Source organism: Bombina bombina, chromosome 1 (genome assembly GCF_027579735.1).
Source record: "Bombina bombina isolate aBomBom1 chromosome 1, aBomBom1.pri, whole genome shotgun sequence".
Taxonomy (NCBI): Eukaryota; Metazoa; Chordata; class Amphibia; order Anura; family Bombinatoridae; genus Bombina; species Bombina bombina.
The window spans coordinates 1,376,855,708-1,376,872,823 of NC_069499.1; the positions used below are offsets into that span (position 1 = coordinate 1,376,855,708).

Below are 17,116 nucleotides of genomic sequence, written 5' to 3' on the forward strand. Positions count from 1 at the left end.
GCCGGTCCGTTCCTAAAGGAACGAAAATTAGACTTATTCTTGGCTTTGAAAGGCCTATCTTGTGGGAGGGCGTGGCCCTTACCCCCAGTGATGTCTGAGATAATCTTTTTCAATTCTGGCCCAAAGAGAGTTTTACCCTTGAAGGGGATATTAAGCAATTTTGTCTTGGAAGATACATCCGCTGACCAAGACTTTAGCCAAAGCGCTCTGCGCGCCACAATTGCAAACCCTGAATTTTTCGCCGCTAATCTAGCTAACTGCAAAGCGGCATCTAAAATAAAAGAATTAGCCAACTTGAGTGCGTGAACTCTGTCCATAACCTCCTCATACGGAGTCTCTCTACTGAGCGACTTTTCTAGTTCCTCGAACCAGAACCACGCTGCTGTAGTGACAGGAACAATGCACGAAATGGGTTGCAGGAGGTAACCTTGCTGTACAAAAATCTTTTTAAGCAAACCCTCCAATTTTTTATCCATAGGATCTTGAAAGCACAATTATCCTCGATAGGAATAGTAGTGCGCTTGTTTAGTGTAGAAACTGCCCCCTCGACCTTAGGGACTGTCTGCCATAAGTCCTTTCTGGGGTCGACCATAGGAAAAAATTTCTTAAATATAGGAGGGGGAACAAAAAGGTATGCCGGGCTTCTCCCACTCCTTATTCACTATGTCCGCCACCTGCTTGGGTATAGGAAAAGCGTCGGGGTGCACCGGAACCTCTAGGAACTTGTCCATCTTGCACAATTTTTCTGGAATGACCAGGTTGTCAGAATCATCCAGAGTAGATAACACCTCCTTAAGCAGTGCGCGGAGATGCTCTAATTTAAATTTAAATGTCACAACATCAGGTTCTGCCTGTTGAGAAATTCTACCTGAATCTGAAATTTCCCCATCTGACAAAACCTCCCTCATGGCCCCTTCAGATTGGTGTGAGGGTATGACAGAGCAATTATCATCAGCGTCCTCCTGCTCTACAGTGTTTAAAACAGAGCAATCGCGCTTTCTTTGATATGCAGGCATTTTGGATAAAATATTTGCTATGGAGTTATCCATTACTGCCGTCAATTGTTGCATAGTAATAAGCATTGGCGCGCTAGAAGTACTAGGGGCCTCCTGCGTGGGCAAAACTGGCGTAGACACAGAAGGAGATGATGTAGAACTATGTCTACTCCCTTCATCTGATGAATCATCTTGGGCAACTTTACTATCTGTGGCAGTACTGTCCTTACTTTGTTTGGACGCTATGGCACAATTATCACACAATTTTGAAGGGGGAGACACATTGGCTTTCATACATAAAGAACATAGCTTATCTGAAGGCACAGACATGTTAAACAGGCTTAAACTTGTCAATAAAGTACAAAAACCGTTTTAAAACAAAACCGTTACTGTCTCTTTAAATTTTAAACAGGGCAAACTTTATTACTGAATATGTGAAAAACTATGAAGGAATTGTTCAAATTTTACCAAATTTTCACCACAGTGTCTTAAAGCATTCAAAGCATTGCACCCCAAATTTCAGACCTTTAACCCTAAAAATGAAAAAACCAGAGCCGGTTACAGTTTTAACCCCTCTACAGTCCCAGCTACAGCATTTGCTGCGACTTTACCAAACCCAGGGGGGAATACGATACCAAATGAAGCCTTCTAGGAACCTTTTCAACTACTTTCAGATCCACACACATGCAGCTGCATGTCTTGCTCTCAAAAGTAACTGCGCAGTAATGGCGCGAAAATGAGGCTCAGCCTACTACAGGGAAGGCCCTTCCTGACTGGAAAGGTGTCTAAACCAGTGCCCGACGTTAAAAAACGTTCCCCAAAGTTTATTAGTGTGAATTTCAACATTAAGGTGTATAAAATGCCCAAATAAAGCAATCGATCTTGCCCATAAAAGTGTCTACCAGTTTTATAGCCCATATTAAGCCCTTTATTCTGTTTGAGATTAAGAAAATGGCTTACCGGTCCCCATGAGGGGAAATGACAGCCTTCCAGCATTACACAGTCTTGTTAGAAATATGGCTAGTCATACCTTAAGCAGAAAAGTCTGCTAACTGTTTCCCCCAACTGAAGTTACTTCATCTCAACAGTCCTATGTGGAAACAGCAAACGATTTTAGTTACTGCTGCTAAAATCATATTCCTCTCACAAACAGAACTCTTCATCTTTTTCTGTTTCAGAGTAAATAGTACATACCAGCACTATTTTAAAATAACAAACTCTTGATAGTAGAATAAAAAACTACAACTAAACACCACATACTCTTCACCATCTCCGTGGAAATGTTGCCTGTGCAACGGCAAAGAGAATGACTGGGGTGGGCGGAGCCTAGGAGGGACTATATGGACAGCTTTTGCTGTACTCTTTGCCATTTCCTGTTGGGGAAGAGATATTCCCACAAGTTATGGATGACGCCGTGGACCGGACACACCAATGTTGGAGAAAAGTCGCTATCACCCCTCAGTAAAACCAATATATTAAAGTGAATACACCCCCTGAGTATATGCTATTAGCAATTCAAATAAGAAATGTGGAGGTAGTGCACATTATTCACTGTAGTATCTCATTCAACTTGCTGATACGCTGTTACCATTTATTTAAGTAAAGTAAACTCGGTTGATATTGACCTGTATTAAGTGCTCTGTTACAGATACACGGTTACCACTGGTCTAAATACAATTCTTACCATTGCTACGTAATCCGCGTTTATTAATGTGAATCTGAGTATACTGATGTAAAATATCAGTTAGCTGAAGGATAAATGATCAAGTAATATAGGCCGTTTTCAGCACGGATTCAGCACGGATCATATGACAAAGTTTGTCTAAGTAAATATATAAACTCCCACGTTTGAGTGCCACTTATTGCACACCACACTACATATCTGTTAGGCTGTACCGCCATACATTTCTATTGCTAGTGGTCAATAGGTTAATGCTCAATGAGAGCACCGCTGCTAAAGTAGCCATCTATTGTCCCTGGAATAATGCCAGGATCAAGTTAACTGCATTTGGATATTGATTATTAAATAGAGGTAAATGACTGCTGCAAGTTTAAATTCAAAACAGAGCTCCCATTACCTCACTCCCCTCCCCTGACATGTTTCGCCGACATTCCGGCTTTATTAAAAGGCGAAGCTCCGCGTCCGCTTTTTATGTCAGACCCGCCTCCTCATTTGCATATGGCAAATAGGATCCTTAGGATATCCTTACCATCCTAAGATTGACATATCGCTATTCGGTATAGGAGATAATAGCTGGCTGTATTGGGGAATAATTCATCATTATTTGCTGGTATGATGCTTTGGAAAATATGTATAGTCTTATGCATTTACATAGTACCTATTTATAATGAACAAATTAATACCACTCAATAGATGACTGAGAAAAATTTATTTTTAAAATAAAATCATTACAGAACCAGATCTGTTTCAGTAATGATTTTACTTAAAAGATTCATTTTACTCAGTCATATATTGAGTGGTATTAATAATTTGTTCATTATAAGTAGGTACTATGTAAATGCATAAGAATATACATGTTTTCCAAAGCATCATACCAGCAAATAATGATTATATTATGACAAGATAGGAGGCTCCTATTTTGCTTTACTTTCTAAACTCCAGCAGTAATACAAGTACAGAAAAAAACATAATTTATGCTTACCTGATAAATTCCTTTCTTCTGTTGTGTGATCAGTCCACGGGTCATCATTACTTCTGGGATATAACTCCTCCCCAACAGGAAATGCAAGAGGATTCACCCAGCAGAGCTGCATATAGCTCCTCCCCTCTACGTCAGTCCCAGTCATTCGACCAAGAATCAACGAGAAAGGAGTAACCAAGGGTGAAGTGGTGACTGGAGTATAATTTAAAAACTATTTACCTGCCTTAAAAACAGGGCGGGCCGTGGACTGATCACACAACAGAAGAAAGGAATTTATCAGGTAAGCATAAATTATGTTTTCTTCTGTTATGTGTGATCAGTCCACGGGTCATCATTACTTCTGGGATACCAATACCAAAGCAAAAGTACACGGATGACGGGAGGGATAGGCAGGCTCATTATACAGAAGGAACCACTGCCTGAAGAACCTTTCTCCCAAAAATAGCCTCCGAAGAAGCAAAAGTGTCAAATTTGTAAAATTTGGAAAAAGTATGAAGCGAAGACCAAGTTGCAGCCTTGCAAATCTGTTCAACAGAGGCCTCATTCTTAAAGGCCCAAGTGGAAGCCACAGCTCTAGTGGAGTGAGCTGTAATTCTTTCAGGAGGCTGCTGTCCAGCAGTCTCATAGGCTAAACGTATTATGCTACGAAGCCAAAAAGAGAGAGAGGTAGCAGAAGCTTTTTGACCTCTCCTCTGTCCAGAATAAACGACAAACAGGGAAGAAGTTTGACGAAAATCTTTAGTTGCCTGCAAGTAGAACTTGAGGGCACGAACTACATCCAGATTGTGTAGAAGACGTTCCTTCTTTGAAGAAGGATTTGGACACAAGGATGGAACAACAATCTCTTGATTGATATTCCTGTTAGTGACTACCTTAGGTAAGAACCCAGGTTTAGTACGCAGAACTACCTTGTCTGAGTGAAAAATCAGATAAGGAGAATCATAATGTAATGCTGATAACTCAGAGACTCTTCGAGCCGAGGAAATAGCCATTAAAAACAGAACTTTCCAAGATAACAACTTTATATCAATGGAATGAAGGGGTTCAAACGGAACACCCTGTAAAACGTTAAGAACTAAGTTTAAACTCCATGGTGGAGCAACAGCTTTAAACACAGGCTTGATCCTAGCTAAAGCCTGACAAAAGGCCTGGACGTCTGGATTTTCTGACAGACGCCTGTGTAACAAGATGGACAGAGCTGAAATCTGTCCCTTTAATGAACTAGCCGATAAACCCTTTTCTAAGCCTTCTTGTAGAAAGGACAATATCCTAGGGATCCTAACCTTACTCCAGGAGTAACGTTTGGATTCGCACCAGTATAGGTATTTACGCCATATTTTATGGTAAATCTTTCTGGTAACAGGCTTCCTAGCCTGTATCAGGGTATCAATAACCGACTCAGAAAAACCACGTTTTGATAAAATCAAGCGTTCAATTTCCAAGCAGTCAGCTTCAGAGAAGTTAGATTTTGATGTTTGAACGGACCCTGTATCAGAAGGTCCTGTCTTAGAGGTAGAGACCAAGGCGGACAGGATGACATGTCCACTAGATCTGCATACCAAGTCCTGCGTGGCCATGCAGGTGCTATTAGGATCACTGATGCTCTCTCCTGTTTGATTTTGGCAATCAATCGGGGAAGCAGCGGGAAGGGTGGAAACACATAAGCCATCCCGAAATTCCAAGGTGCTGTCAAAGCATCTATCAGAACCGCTCCCGGATCCCTGGATCTGGACCCGTAGTGAGGAAGTTTGGCGTTCTGGCGAGACGCCATGAGATCTATCTCTGGTTTGCCCCAACGTCGAAGTATTTGGGCAAAGACCTCCGGATGAAGTTCCCACTCCCCCGGATGAAAAGTCTGGCGACTCAAGAAATCCGCCTCCCAGTTCTCCACTCCCGGGATGTGGATTGCTGACAGGTGGCAAGAGTGAGACTCTGCCCAGCGAATTATCTTTGATACTTCCATCATTGCTAGGGAGCTTCTTGTCCCTCCCTGATGGTTGATGTAAGCTACAGTCGTGATATTGTCCGACTGAAACCTGATGAACCCCCGAGTTGTTAATTGGGGCCAAGCCAGAAGGGCATTGAGAACTGCTCTCAATTCCAGAATGTTTATTGGAAGGAGACTCTCCTCCTGATTCCATAATCCCTGAGCCTTCAGAGAATTCCAGACAGCGCCCCAACCTAGTAGGCTGGCGTCTGTTGTTACAATTGTCCAGTCTGGCCTGCTGAATGGCATCCCCCTGGACAGGTGTGGCCGATGAAGCCACCATAGAAGAGAATTTCTGGTCTCTTGATTCAGATTCATAGTAGGGGACAAATCTGAGTAATCCCCATTCCACTGACTTAGCATGCATAATTGCAGCGGTCTGAGGTGTAGGCGTGCAAAAGGTACTATGTCCATTGCCGCTACCATTAAGCCGATCACCTCCATGCATTGAGCTACTGACGGGTGTTGAATGGAATGAAGGACACGGCATGCATTTTGAAGTTTTGTTAACCTGTCTTCTGTCAGGTAAATCTTCATTTCTACAGAATCTATAAGAGTCCCCAAGAATGGAACTCTTGTGAGAGGAAAAAGAGAACTCTTCTTTTCGTTCACTTTCCATCCATGCGACCTTAGAAATGCCAGAACTAACTCTGTATGAGACTTGGCAGTTTGAAAGCTTGAAGCTTGTATTAGAATGTCGTCTAGGTACGGAGCTACCGAAATCCCTCGTGGTCTTAGTACCGCCAGAAGGGCACCTAGAATCTTTGTGAAGATCCTTGGGGCCGTAGCCAATCCGAATGGAAGAGCTACAAACTGGTAGTGCCTGTCTAGGAAGGCAAACCGTAGATACCGGTGATGATCTTTGTGGATCGGTATGTGAAGGTAAGCATCTTTTAAATCCACTGTGGTCATGTACTGACCCTTTTGGATCATGGGCAAGATTGTCCGAATAGTTTCCATTTTGAACGATGGAACTCTTAGGAATTTGTTTAGAATCTTTAAATCTAAGATTGGCCTGAAAGTTCCCTCTTTTTTGGGAACCACAAACAGGTTTGAGTAGAACCCTTGTCCTTGTTCCGACCGCGGAACCGGATGGATCACTCCCATTAATAACAGATCTTGTACACAGCGTAGAAACGCTTCTTTCTTTATCTGGTTTGTTGACAACCTTGACAGATGAAATCTCCCTCTTGGGGGAGATAATTTGAAGTCTAGAAGGAATCCCTGAGATATGATCTCTAGCGCCCAGGGATCCTGAACATCTCTTGCCCAGGCCTGGGCGAAGAGAGAAAGTCTGCCCCCTACTAGATCCGGTCCCGGATCGGGGGCTCTCGGTTCATGCTGTCTTTGGGGCAGCAGCAGGTTTCCTGGCCTGTTTGCCCTTGTTCCAGGACTGGTTAGGCTTCCAGCCTTGCCTGTAACGAGCAACAGCTCCTTCCTGTTTTGGTGCAGTGGAGGTTGATGCTGCTCCTGTTTTGAAATTCCGAAAGGGACGAAAATTAGACTGTCTAGCCTTAGCTTTGGCTTTGTCTTGAGGTAGGGCGTGGCCCTTACCTCCTGTAATGTCAGCGATAATTTCTTTCAAACCGGGCCCAAATAAAGACTGCCCCTTGAAAGGTATATTAAGTAATTTGGACTTAGAAGTAACATCAGCTGACCAGGATTTTAGCCACAGCGCCCTACGTGCCTGTATGGCGAATCCTGAGTTCTTAGCCGTAAGTTTGGTTAAATGTACTACGGCCTCCGAAATGAATGAATTAGCTAGTTTAAGGACTCTAAGCCTGTCCATAATGTCGTCTAGCGTAGATGAACTAAGGTTCTCTTCCAGAGACTCAATCCAAAATGCTGCCGCAGCCGTAATCGGCGCGATACATGCAAGGGGTTGCAATATAAAACCTTGTTGAACAAACATTTTCTTAAGGTAACCCTCTAATTTTTTATCCATTGGATCTGAAAAAGCACAGCTATCCTCCACCGGGATAGTGGTACGCTTAGCTAAAGTAGAAACTGCTCCCTCCACCTTAGGGACCGTTTGCCATAAGTCCCGAGTGGTGGCGTCTATTGGAAACATCTTTCTAAATATTGGAGGGGGTGAGAACGGCACACCGGGTCTATCCCACTCCTTAGTAACAATTTCAGTTAATCTCTTAGGTATAGGAAAAACGTCAGTACTCGCCGGTACCCGCAAAGTATTTATCCAACCTACACAGTTTCTCTGGTATTGCAACGGTGTTACAATCATTAAGAGCTGCTAAGACCTCCCCTAGTAATACACGGAGGTTCTCCAATTTAAATTTAAAATTTGAAATATCTGAATCCAATCTGTTTGGATCAGAACCGTCACCCACAGAATGAAGCTCTCCGTCCTCATGCTCTGCAAGCTGTGACGCAGTATCAGACATGGCCCTAGTATTGTCAGCGCACTCTGTTCTCACCCCAGAGTGATCACGCTTGCCTCTTAGTTCTGGTAATTTAGACAAAACTTCAGTCATAACAGTAGCCATATCATGTAATGTTATCTGTAATGGCCGCCCAGATGTACTAGGCGCCATAATATCACGCACCTCCCGGGCGGGAGATGCAGGTACTGCCGCGTGAGGCGAGTTAGTCGGCATAACTCTCCCCTCGCAGTTTGGTGAAATTTGTTCACATTGTACAGATTGACTTTTATTTAAAGTAGCATCAATACAGTTAGTACATAAATTTCTATTGGGCTCCACCTTGGCATTGGAACAAATGACACAGATATCTTCCTCTGAGTCAGACATGTTTAACACACTAGCAATAACTTGCAACCTGGTTATAATCTTTTTTAGCAAAAACGTACTGTGCCTCAAAGAGGTACTTAAACGATTAAATGACAGTTGAGATAATGAACTGAAAAAACAGTTATAGCATCAACTTTAAAATAACACAACTTTTAGCAAAGGTTTGTTCCCATTAGTAAATAACAATAACTAAATTTGACATAAAAATTACAGAGTAACGTTTTTATTCACAGTCAATATAAAATTCTCACAGCTCTGCTGAGAGAATGTACCTCCCTTCAAAGAAGTTTGAAGACCCCTGAAATCTGTCAGAGATGAACCGGATCATGCAGGAAATATAATAGTAGCTGACTGGAAATTTTTGATGCGTAGCAAAGAGCGCCAAAAACGGCCCCTCCCTCTCACACACAGCAGTGAAGAGAAACGAAACTGTCACAATTTAAAGCAAACAACTGCCAAGTGGAAAATAATGCCCAAACATTTATTCACTCAGTACCTCAGTAATGTAAACGATTCTACATTCCAGCAAAAACGTTTAACATGATAAATACTTATTAAAAGGATTAGTGACCTTTAACAGAGTAGTTCCGGTGAAATACCATTCCCAGAATACTGAAGTGTATACATATATGTCATTATAACGGTATAGCAGGATTTTCTCATCAATTCCATTCAGAAAATAAAAACTGCTACATACCTCAATGCAGATTCATCTGCCCGCTGTCCCCTGATCTGAAGCTTTTACCTCCCTCAGATGGCCGAGAACAGCAATATGATCTTAACTACTCCGGTTAAAATCATAGTAAAAAACTCTGGTAGATTCTTCCTCAAAGTCTGCCAGAGAAGTAATAACACGCTCCGGTGCTATTGTAAAATAACAAACTTTTGATTGAAGTCATAAAAACTAAGTATAATCACCATAGTCCTCTCACACATCCTATCTAGTCGTTGGGTGCAAGAGAATGACTGGGACTGACGTAGAGGGGAGGAGCTATATGCAGCTCTGCTGGGTGAATCCTCTTGCATTTCCTGTTGGGGAGGAGTTATATCCCAGAAGTAATGATGACCCGTGGACTGATCACACATAACAGAAGAAAGTAACATAACTGTACAACCAATCAGATCACAGTACACGGTAATAAAGCCAGGCTCTGGACAATTCTCTTTCTTTACTGCTCCAGCAGCAAGGTGATGTAAACTTGTTTCAGATTGATATTTTCTCAACATTGAATTTATCTTTTATAGATACTTTATCTGTTTTTTCCTACCACTCATTCATTGAGAGTGGATATTTTCTATCTCCTTACATTGCACACGTGACCGTGCCCATCTTGGATTCAGTTTCCACTATACCATCAACGATTAACGCTATTCCTAAATGGAAAATTTGACAATATTGAAGCAATTGAATATTTGAAAATATACCAATGTTTTATATTGTACTATTGAAAGGCAATATAACCTAGTGGGTTAAAAGTGTAATGTTTTATGTGAGAAAACAAGATTTATATTAAAACAGAGTGTTATAAATAAACTACTTTAACGGTAAATAAGGTTGTCACACTTATCATATCTGCAGATACAGATATCAACATTATACAAGATTGTAATCCCTGTGCAACATACTGAGTGGAAAACAAAACAAAAACGTATCCTTTTATATATACAGAACAGAAGTGATATTCTGTCATTTGGAGGCACTCTGAGCTCCGCAGCAGAGCATAGTGCACGCATATATATATATATATATATATATATATATATATATATATATATATATATATATATATATATATATATATATATATATATATATATATATAGTATCCTTAATAATACTAACAGAATATAGTATCCTTAATAATACTAACAGATATCATGTCCGACGATGAACAAACTTCTGTTGATATTCAGTCAATGGTAAATACATCTGTATCCCAAGCAGTATCCTCTGCTTTGGCAGACATTTCATCCATAGTGAAACATATTATACAAGAGACCCTTGAGCCTCCAGCCCAGCACAAAACCCCTCTGAATCCCCAGAGCCCTCTAAAAAACGTTATACAAAATCCAAACACCAAGGGGAACGCCCCTTACAAAAATAAATAATCCTGCCATAACCCCTACCCCTGGGGTAACAATTAGAGAAGAAAATGATAATGATACCTCTGAACTAAATAATCCTACGTACTACCCTGACGGGTACCTATCAGAACACGAGTCAGAGGAAGAATGACCTGAAGCGCCACATGAAACCCCCAGTCCCCGTGATGACAGTAATAACTACCCTGCATAGACCATTATAGACCCACTGGGTCATTCCATGTTTGACCCTGACCAAATAAAACATCCACAATCATCTGAATGGTCCCCTTCACCACATAGTGCAATTTCTACAAGCATGGTTAAGAAAGTCCCTTCCTAACCCCACTAGGAATAAATTAAGGGCGGAATGCCCTCGACCCGTCCTAACGGATAGGGAATCTTCCACCCCTGAATTTGATTCCACCATGATTACCTTCCTTACCAGAGGTGGAAGAGACCCTAGAAGGGTCCTGGACAAATCCCTTAGGTCGGCCCAGGACAAATTATTGGACATGGTGGGTCCCATTACACAAATATTACACAAATATTACAGCTCGCTGACCAAGCGATGGCAACTTCACAACCCCTAGAGCCTAGACCCTCAACAGATTAGAGAATGGGCCCAATGAACAATTTGCCTATTAGGCAACACTAATGTGGCGCTCTCTACTGAGAGACAAAGGGCATCATTATCCAGACTAGACCCTAAACTCTCCAAAATGGCTAAAACAGAAGGGGGCTCCTCAGCCAAAGGCTTACTTTTTGGAGAATCTTTTATACGAGACTTGAATAGATTTGATTCTACCTTTACCTCCTTGGACAGGGCTCAGTCCAACATGCACAGAGTGCTTTATAAAAGTTTTTTTTTTTTTTTGCCAGGGCTGGTCGATTCAGGGGTCGTTCGCCCAGCCGAGCAGCATTCAGAGGCTCCTTTCGCCAACAATATGCCCCGCAAATCAGACCCTTGTTCCCTATCAGAGGTTGGCCCTTCTGAGCCAGAGGTAATCCACAAACCCCTCCAGTTACCACTAACCAAGGTGAGTCCTTTGTTCCTACATGCTTCCCCAGTAGAGTTATTAGGTATTAGGGATTCCTAATAGAATTCTTCCAACTTCCATCACAACCCCTTCCCATCATTCTATGCAGGAACTTATAAAACATAGAAATGCAAAAACTTCTCCAAAAAGGAGCTATAGAGCGAGCCTCAACACAAGGTTTTCTCAGCAATATGTTCCTAGTCAAAAAGAAAGATGGAGGCTTTTGCCCCGTCATTAATCTGAGAGCATTAAACCTATTTCTAGTCTACTGCCATTTCAAAATACAGGGACACCCTGCAAAGGGCAGGATTGGATGGTTCGTCTAGACCTAAAAGATGCCTACGTAAATGTTCCCATGCATCCCGCCATTATCTCCAGTTCTTATGGAACGGGGATCTCTGGCAATTCACATGCCTCCCTTTCGGCCTCAGCTCAGCACCTTGGTGATTCACCAAGATTATGAGACCGGTTGCGGCCTTCCTTCGGAGCATCAGACTCATCTTATATATAGAGGACATCCTCATTTTAGCACAAGACAGGCATTTACTTCTCAGACATCTGGCGTTCGCAATGAACCTTTTATAACACCTAGGTTTTGTAATCAACCACAACAAATCTCTCCTCTCCCCAAACTCTAGAGTTTCTAGGATACACAGTGAATTCAGTGACAGCTACATAACTGTTCGGAAGGAACTCAGATTAGCCCTGAGGAAACCTCAAATACAATTACGGCAACTGGCAAGGATTATAGGACTATTGTCCTCCATTCAAGCAATTTTTTAGGACCCTTATATTACAGTGCAATGCAGAGGTTAAAACATTCACACCTACACAAAGACCCTTCCTTTGCTCAACCGGTGACACTCTCCCCAGAGGTCAGACAAGAAATCTCCTGGTGGCTTCACAATATGGAAGCCTGGAATGGCAGGGCCATCTTCGGGTCCTCACCGGACTTTATAATAGAATCCAATGTCAGTCTTCTTGGTTGGGCGCATCTTGCGACTTCCAGGCCACAGGGGGTAAATGGACACCGGAGAAGTCGTCACTCCATATCAATTGTCTGGAACATATAGCAGGTTCCTTTGACATCCAATCCTTCAAAGATTCATTAACCAATTGTTGTGTCCTCCTCCGGATGGACAGCATTTCAGCTGTTCAGTATATCAACAAACTTGGAGGCACCAGGTCACTGACCCTATCAAATTTAACTTGGCAATTTTACCATTTTTGCTTCAAGAACAATATATCAGTTGTGGCGGAGTATCTTCCGGGACAGTCCAACATTGTAGCGGACTGGTTTTCCAGATACTGGAGAGATGCCAGCGACTGGAAATTGAACAGGCAGATTTTTCTCAAAATTCTGACTCTCAGAGGTCTCACACCAACCACCAGCTCCCAACATATTTCAGTTGGTTGCCAGACCCGGGAGCCCAAGCCACAAATGCCTTTCTCCAGAAGTGGCACCCTCAAGGAGCGTATGCCTTTCCCCCATTCTCTATGATCTCCAGAGTCCTAGCTCTCATTCGCAGACTACAGATCTCTATCGTGAAAGTCACTCCCCTCTGGCCAGCTCAAGCCTGGTTTCCAGCCCTGTTAGAGCTATCCTGTCGTTACCCTCTACTGATATCTCCCTTTCCGAACCTCCTACGGAACACAGAAGGAGACTATCACCCATTAATTATAGATGAATCCCTTTATCTCCTAGTTTGGACAGTTTCAGGGGTTCCTGGGACCCCTCAGGCCTTTCAGGCACAGATCAAGGTCTCCTCAGAGATTCCTGGGACCCAGGAACTCGTCTGTCCTACCAAGTTGCCTGGTCAATCTGGGTCTGTTGGTGCTTGGCAGAATGTACTGATCCCTTTTCAGCACCTTCAGTGGCTATAGCTAACTTCCTTGCTTATCTTTAAGAACAAGGAAAAGCCTATTGTACGGTTAATCTCTTTCGTTCTGCCATATCAGCAGCTCACCTTCCGATTAATGGTTTACCTGTAGGTAAGGATCCGCTAGTCTCCTGAGGGGCATCCGCATTAGGATTCCCCCTTAATCTTGTTATAAATCTCTCTGGGAGGTCTCAAAACTTTTATCCTTATTTCAATCTTGGCCGAACAACCCTTTGTTATCTATGAAACAATTGTCAGCTAAATTAGCTACCCTGCTCTGCCTTCTCTCCTTTAGACGAGCATCAGATGTTCAGACTATTGATGTGGACGGGTTCTCACTATCTCCTTCAGGTCTACATTTTCATATTAATAGACGTACTAAAACCTTCTTATCTTCTTTATCTTACCCTTATCTAGATTCGGAACATCTGCTATGCGTATCAAGATGCCTTAAAGTATACTGTTCTTGTACGGCTCCCTTACGCAGATCAGGAACAGGCCCCTTACTGATCTCTTATGTTCAGCCCTTTCGTCCCATATCAGTCCCTACGATTGCCAGATGGATACACTGGGTCATGTCCCTTGCTCAGATTCCATCCTCCTTTGGGGCTCAATTAGTTAGAGGTGCGGCAGCCTCATGTGCCTTTAGGAAGGGTTGCTCTTTGCAAGACCTCCTGGCTGCGGCAGACTGGTCTTCTGACACTATATTCTGCAAATTTTATTTCAAACCTATTTCTCAGGCTCCTTTTTCATTATTAGATGGTTAAGCTTTAAAAAAGCAAACTAGGAGCCTCCTGTCTTATGATAGCCTCCTGTCTGTGATAATACGGATTATCATAGCCTTGGTGACTCTATAGTCCCAATTTTATTAAAGATAGGTAGCGAGTATTTTGCCCCCCCTTGGGTAAAACAATATTTTTTACCCTCCCTATGTATATAAAATAAAGTTATTTTGTGTTACTTTTATGCATTTTTGTTTCATTCTGGTCAAGATGACAGGAATCAGGATGAGAAGTGCAAAAATAATCACACCTTTATTAATAACAAAAATAATAAAAAGTCCACAAGTCAAATAAGCCAGAAGTCAAAACCAGAGCTGGTAGTCAGACGAGCCGAGTCAGGAGCCAAAGAGTAGTCAGACGAGCCGGAATCAGGAACAAGGAGAACAGCAAAGTCAGGAACAAGCCAGGGATCAGGAACCCGAAGAGACGTCAGACTAGTCAGGTAATACACAGGAACTCAAAAACAGGTCTTAAACACTGCAGGAGCAAAGAATACTGAACAGAGGCCCTTTAAATAATAAGTGACATCACAATTCTGAGACTGCAACCTGTCTCACACGGATGATGTACAACAGCCTGGCCATAAGAGAGCGTGCAGGAAATGAGCAGCATCACACACTCTGTACCAGATTCAGTAAGAAAGGTAACTAAAATGGCTGCCAGCAGCACATGGGAAACAAATCAGGGAAAAAAACCCTGACAATTCTAGTATGAATAATCTGGTTTCCAGTTCAGGAAACACTCCTCTGAGATGTTTATTAAGATTCTTATGTTCCGGTCCCATTGGAGACCCGTTGGTATTGTTATGTTCTACAGTTCCTGGGATTGGTTCGGTCCGGACCAGTAAAGAAAGAGGAAGAGGATTGTCCAGAGCCTGGCTTTATTACCGTGTACTGTGATCTGATTGGTTGTACAATTATACTATGTTACTTTTTTCTGTACTTGTATTTCTGCTGTAGTTTAGAAAGTAAAGAAAGTAAAGCAAAATACTCGCCTCCTGTTTTTAATAAAAATTGGGACTATAGAGTCACCAAGGCTATCATAATCCGTATTATTCCCCAATACAGCCAGCTATTATCTCCTATACTGAATAGCGATGTGTCAATCTTAGGATGGTAAGGATATCCTAACGATCCTATTCGCCATATGCAAATGAGGAGGTGGGTCTGACGTCATAAAAAGCCACCACGGACGCGGCGCCTCCCCTTTTGATAAAGCCGAAATGACGGCTAAATATTTCAAGGGAGGGGAGTGAGCTAATGGGAGCTCTGTTTTGCTTGCTGGTGAGTGCAGGGTTTTCTCTATGTGTTGTATTAATTTGTTTTGTAATTCCCCTATGGTTCTTGCACCCACTCCTGTCTGGGGATAACTGCCTGTGACTTTGGTGACAGCACAGCTTTTTGTGAGTGCCACTGAGCACCCAGGGCTGAGCATGTTGCTGGGTCATGGGATGTGTACCCGGTCCGGTCTTGGAGTGCAGTCCCCTTCCGTGTCTTGTATATTTCTGGGTGATTACATATGCCTGTGCACCCCTCCCTTGTTCCCAGTTTGTTTGGATTTGAGAGCTTGCATTGTGTGGCTGTGCTAGGGTCTCGGGTATTGGAAAGGACCTTGACGTGGTACCTGGGCTTGTCCCATTTAGCCAAATGCGGTAACCTTTCCATTTTTGCTTTTAAATCTTTACTGTGAGTTTGTGTTGTATTAATTTATTTTGTAATTCCCCTATGGTTCTTTTCACCCACTCCTGTCTGGAGTTAACTGCCTGTGACTCTGGTGACAGCACAGCTTTTTGCGAGTGCCACTGAGCACCCAGGGCTGAGCATGTTGCTGGGTCATGGGATGTGTAACTAGGAGTGCAGTCCCTTCCGTGTTGTGTGTGTGTGTGTGTATGTGTATATATATATATATATATATATATATATATATATATATATATATATATATATATATATATATATATATATATATATATATATTTATTTATTTATTTATATGTGCGTGATGTAACTACTTAATGTTCATCTTTATGAAAGTTTCTCAAGGACACACCTGTTCATGTACAGGAATATAGCAATAAATTCCTTCAGTTAAAATAGTTTAGTTAAAAAGTCCATGTCAGGAACATAACTAATAGCACAGCTGGTGTTCTTTTAAGCAGCTGTCCTACCATCAGAAATAGGTAAGGTGCTGAGATACAAATTACTTTAGAAACAAAAATATACATTTAGCTATTATGATGAACCAATCACTGCACCTAAGGTCTAGTTCTCTAACTCATATGTATCCGCATCTAAACATGTTCAGGACTTAGTATATGAGATGTAAGGAGAAAGTTAGACAAACACAAGGGTAAGTAAAAGACAGATATGTTCTAAATTTAACGAAGATTAAGAGAAAAGCCTTCGCAAGTGCATCTTTTGAAGCCATGCTACTTCGGCGACTAGCAGCACGGCAGTATGTATTGGTGTGTAGAGGGATAGTTCTCTGAAAATATAATGTGTTATTTATGTGCAGTAACTATGGCTGGAGGGATGTTAAGTAGAGCCTGGTGAACTAGAATCTTGACTATAAATCAAACTGATAAAACAGACACCTAGTTACACAAAACCAAAATCCTACAATATTTTTCAGTAAATAAAGACCGGTATATAATTAATATTGACAACAAAAGTCCTGGAAAGTCTTTCAGAAACATAAGTACACCTCCAAGACATGTGTAAAAGCTGTTTCCACTTTACCCAATACCAATCCAAGAGTTACACAGGGTGTAGTGGTCGAGATCTTGACCTCAAAGTACAAAGCTCTGTATTAGCAGCCAAGAATAAATAGTAGCAGGAGGTAAGTGGAGCTCCGCCATTTCTCCACCCCTCCTACAGTTACCAGGGAGTTGAAGAAGTTTGTAGCGATATTGAGGTTTGC

The 17,116-nt window shown here is 42.1% G+C and overlaps 1 protein-coding gene across 2 annotated transcripts in view; it reads right to left on the minus strand.

Annotated features, from left to right (window-relative positions):
- The window catches only part of SHE (Src homology 2 domain containing E), a 69,383-nt gene that overhangs the window by 12,106 nt on the left and 40,161 nt on the right, over window positions 1–17,116 (minus strand). The window lies entirely within an intron of this gene.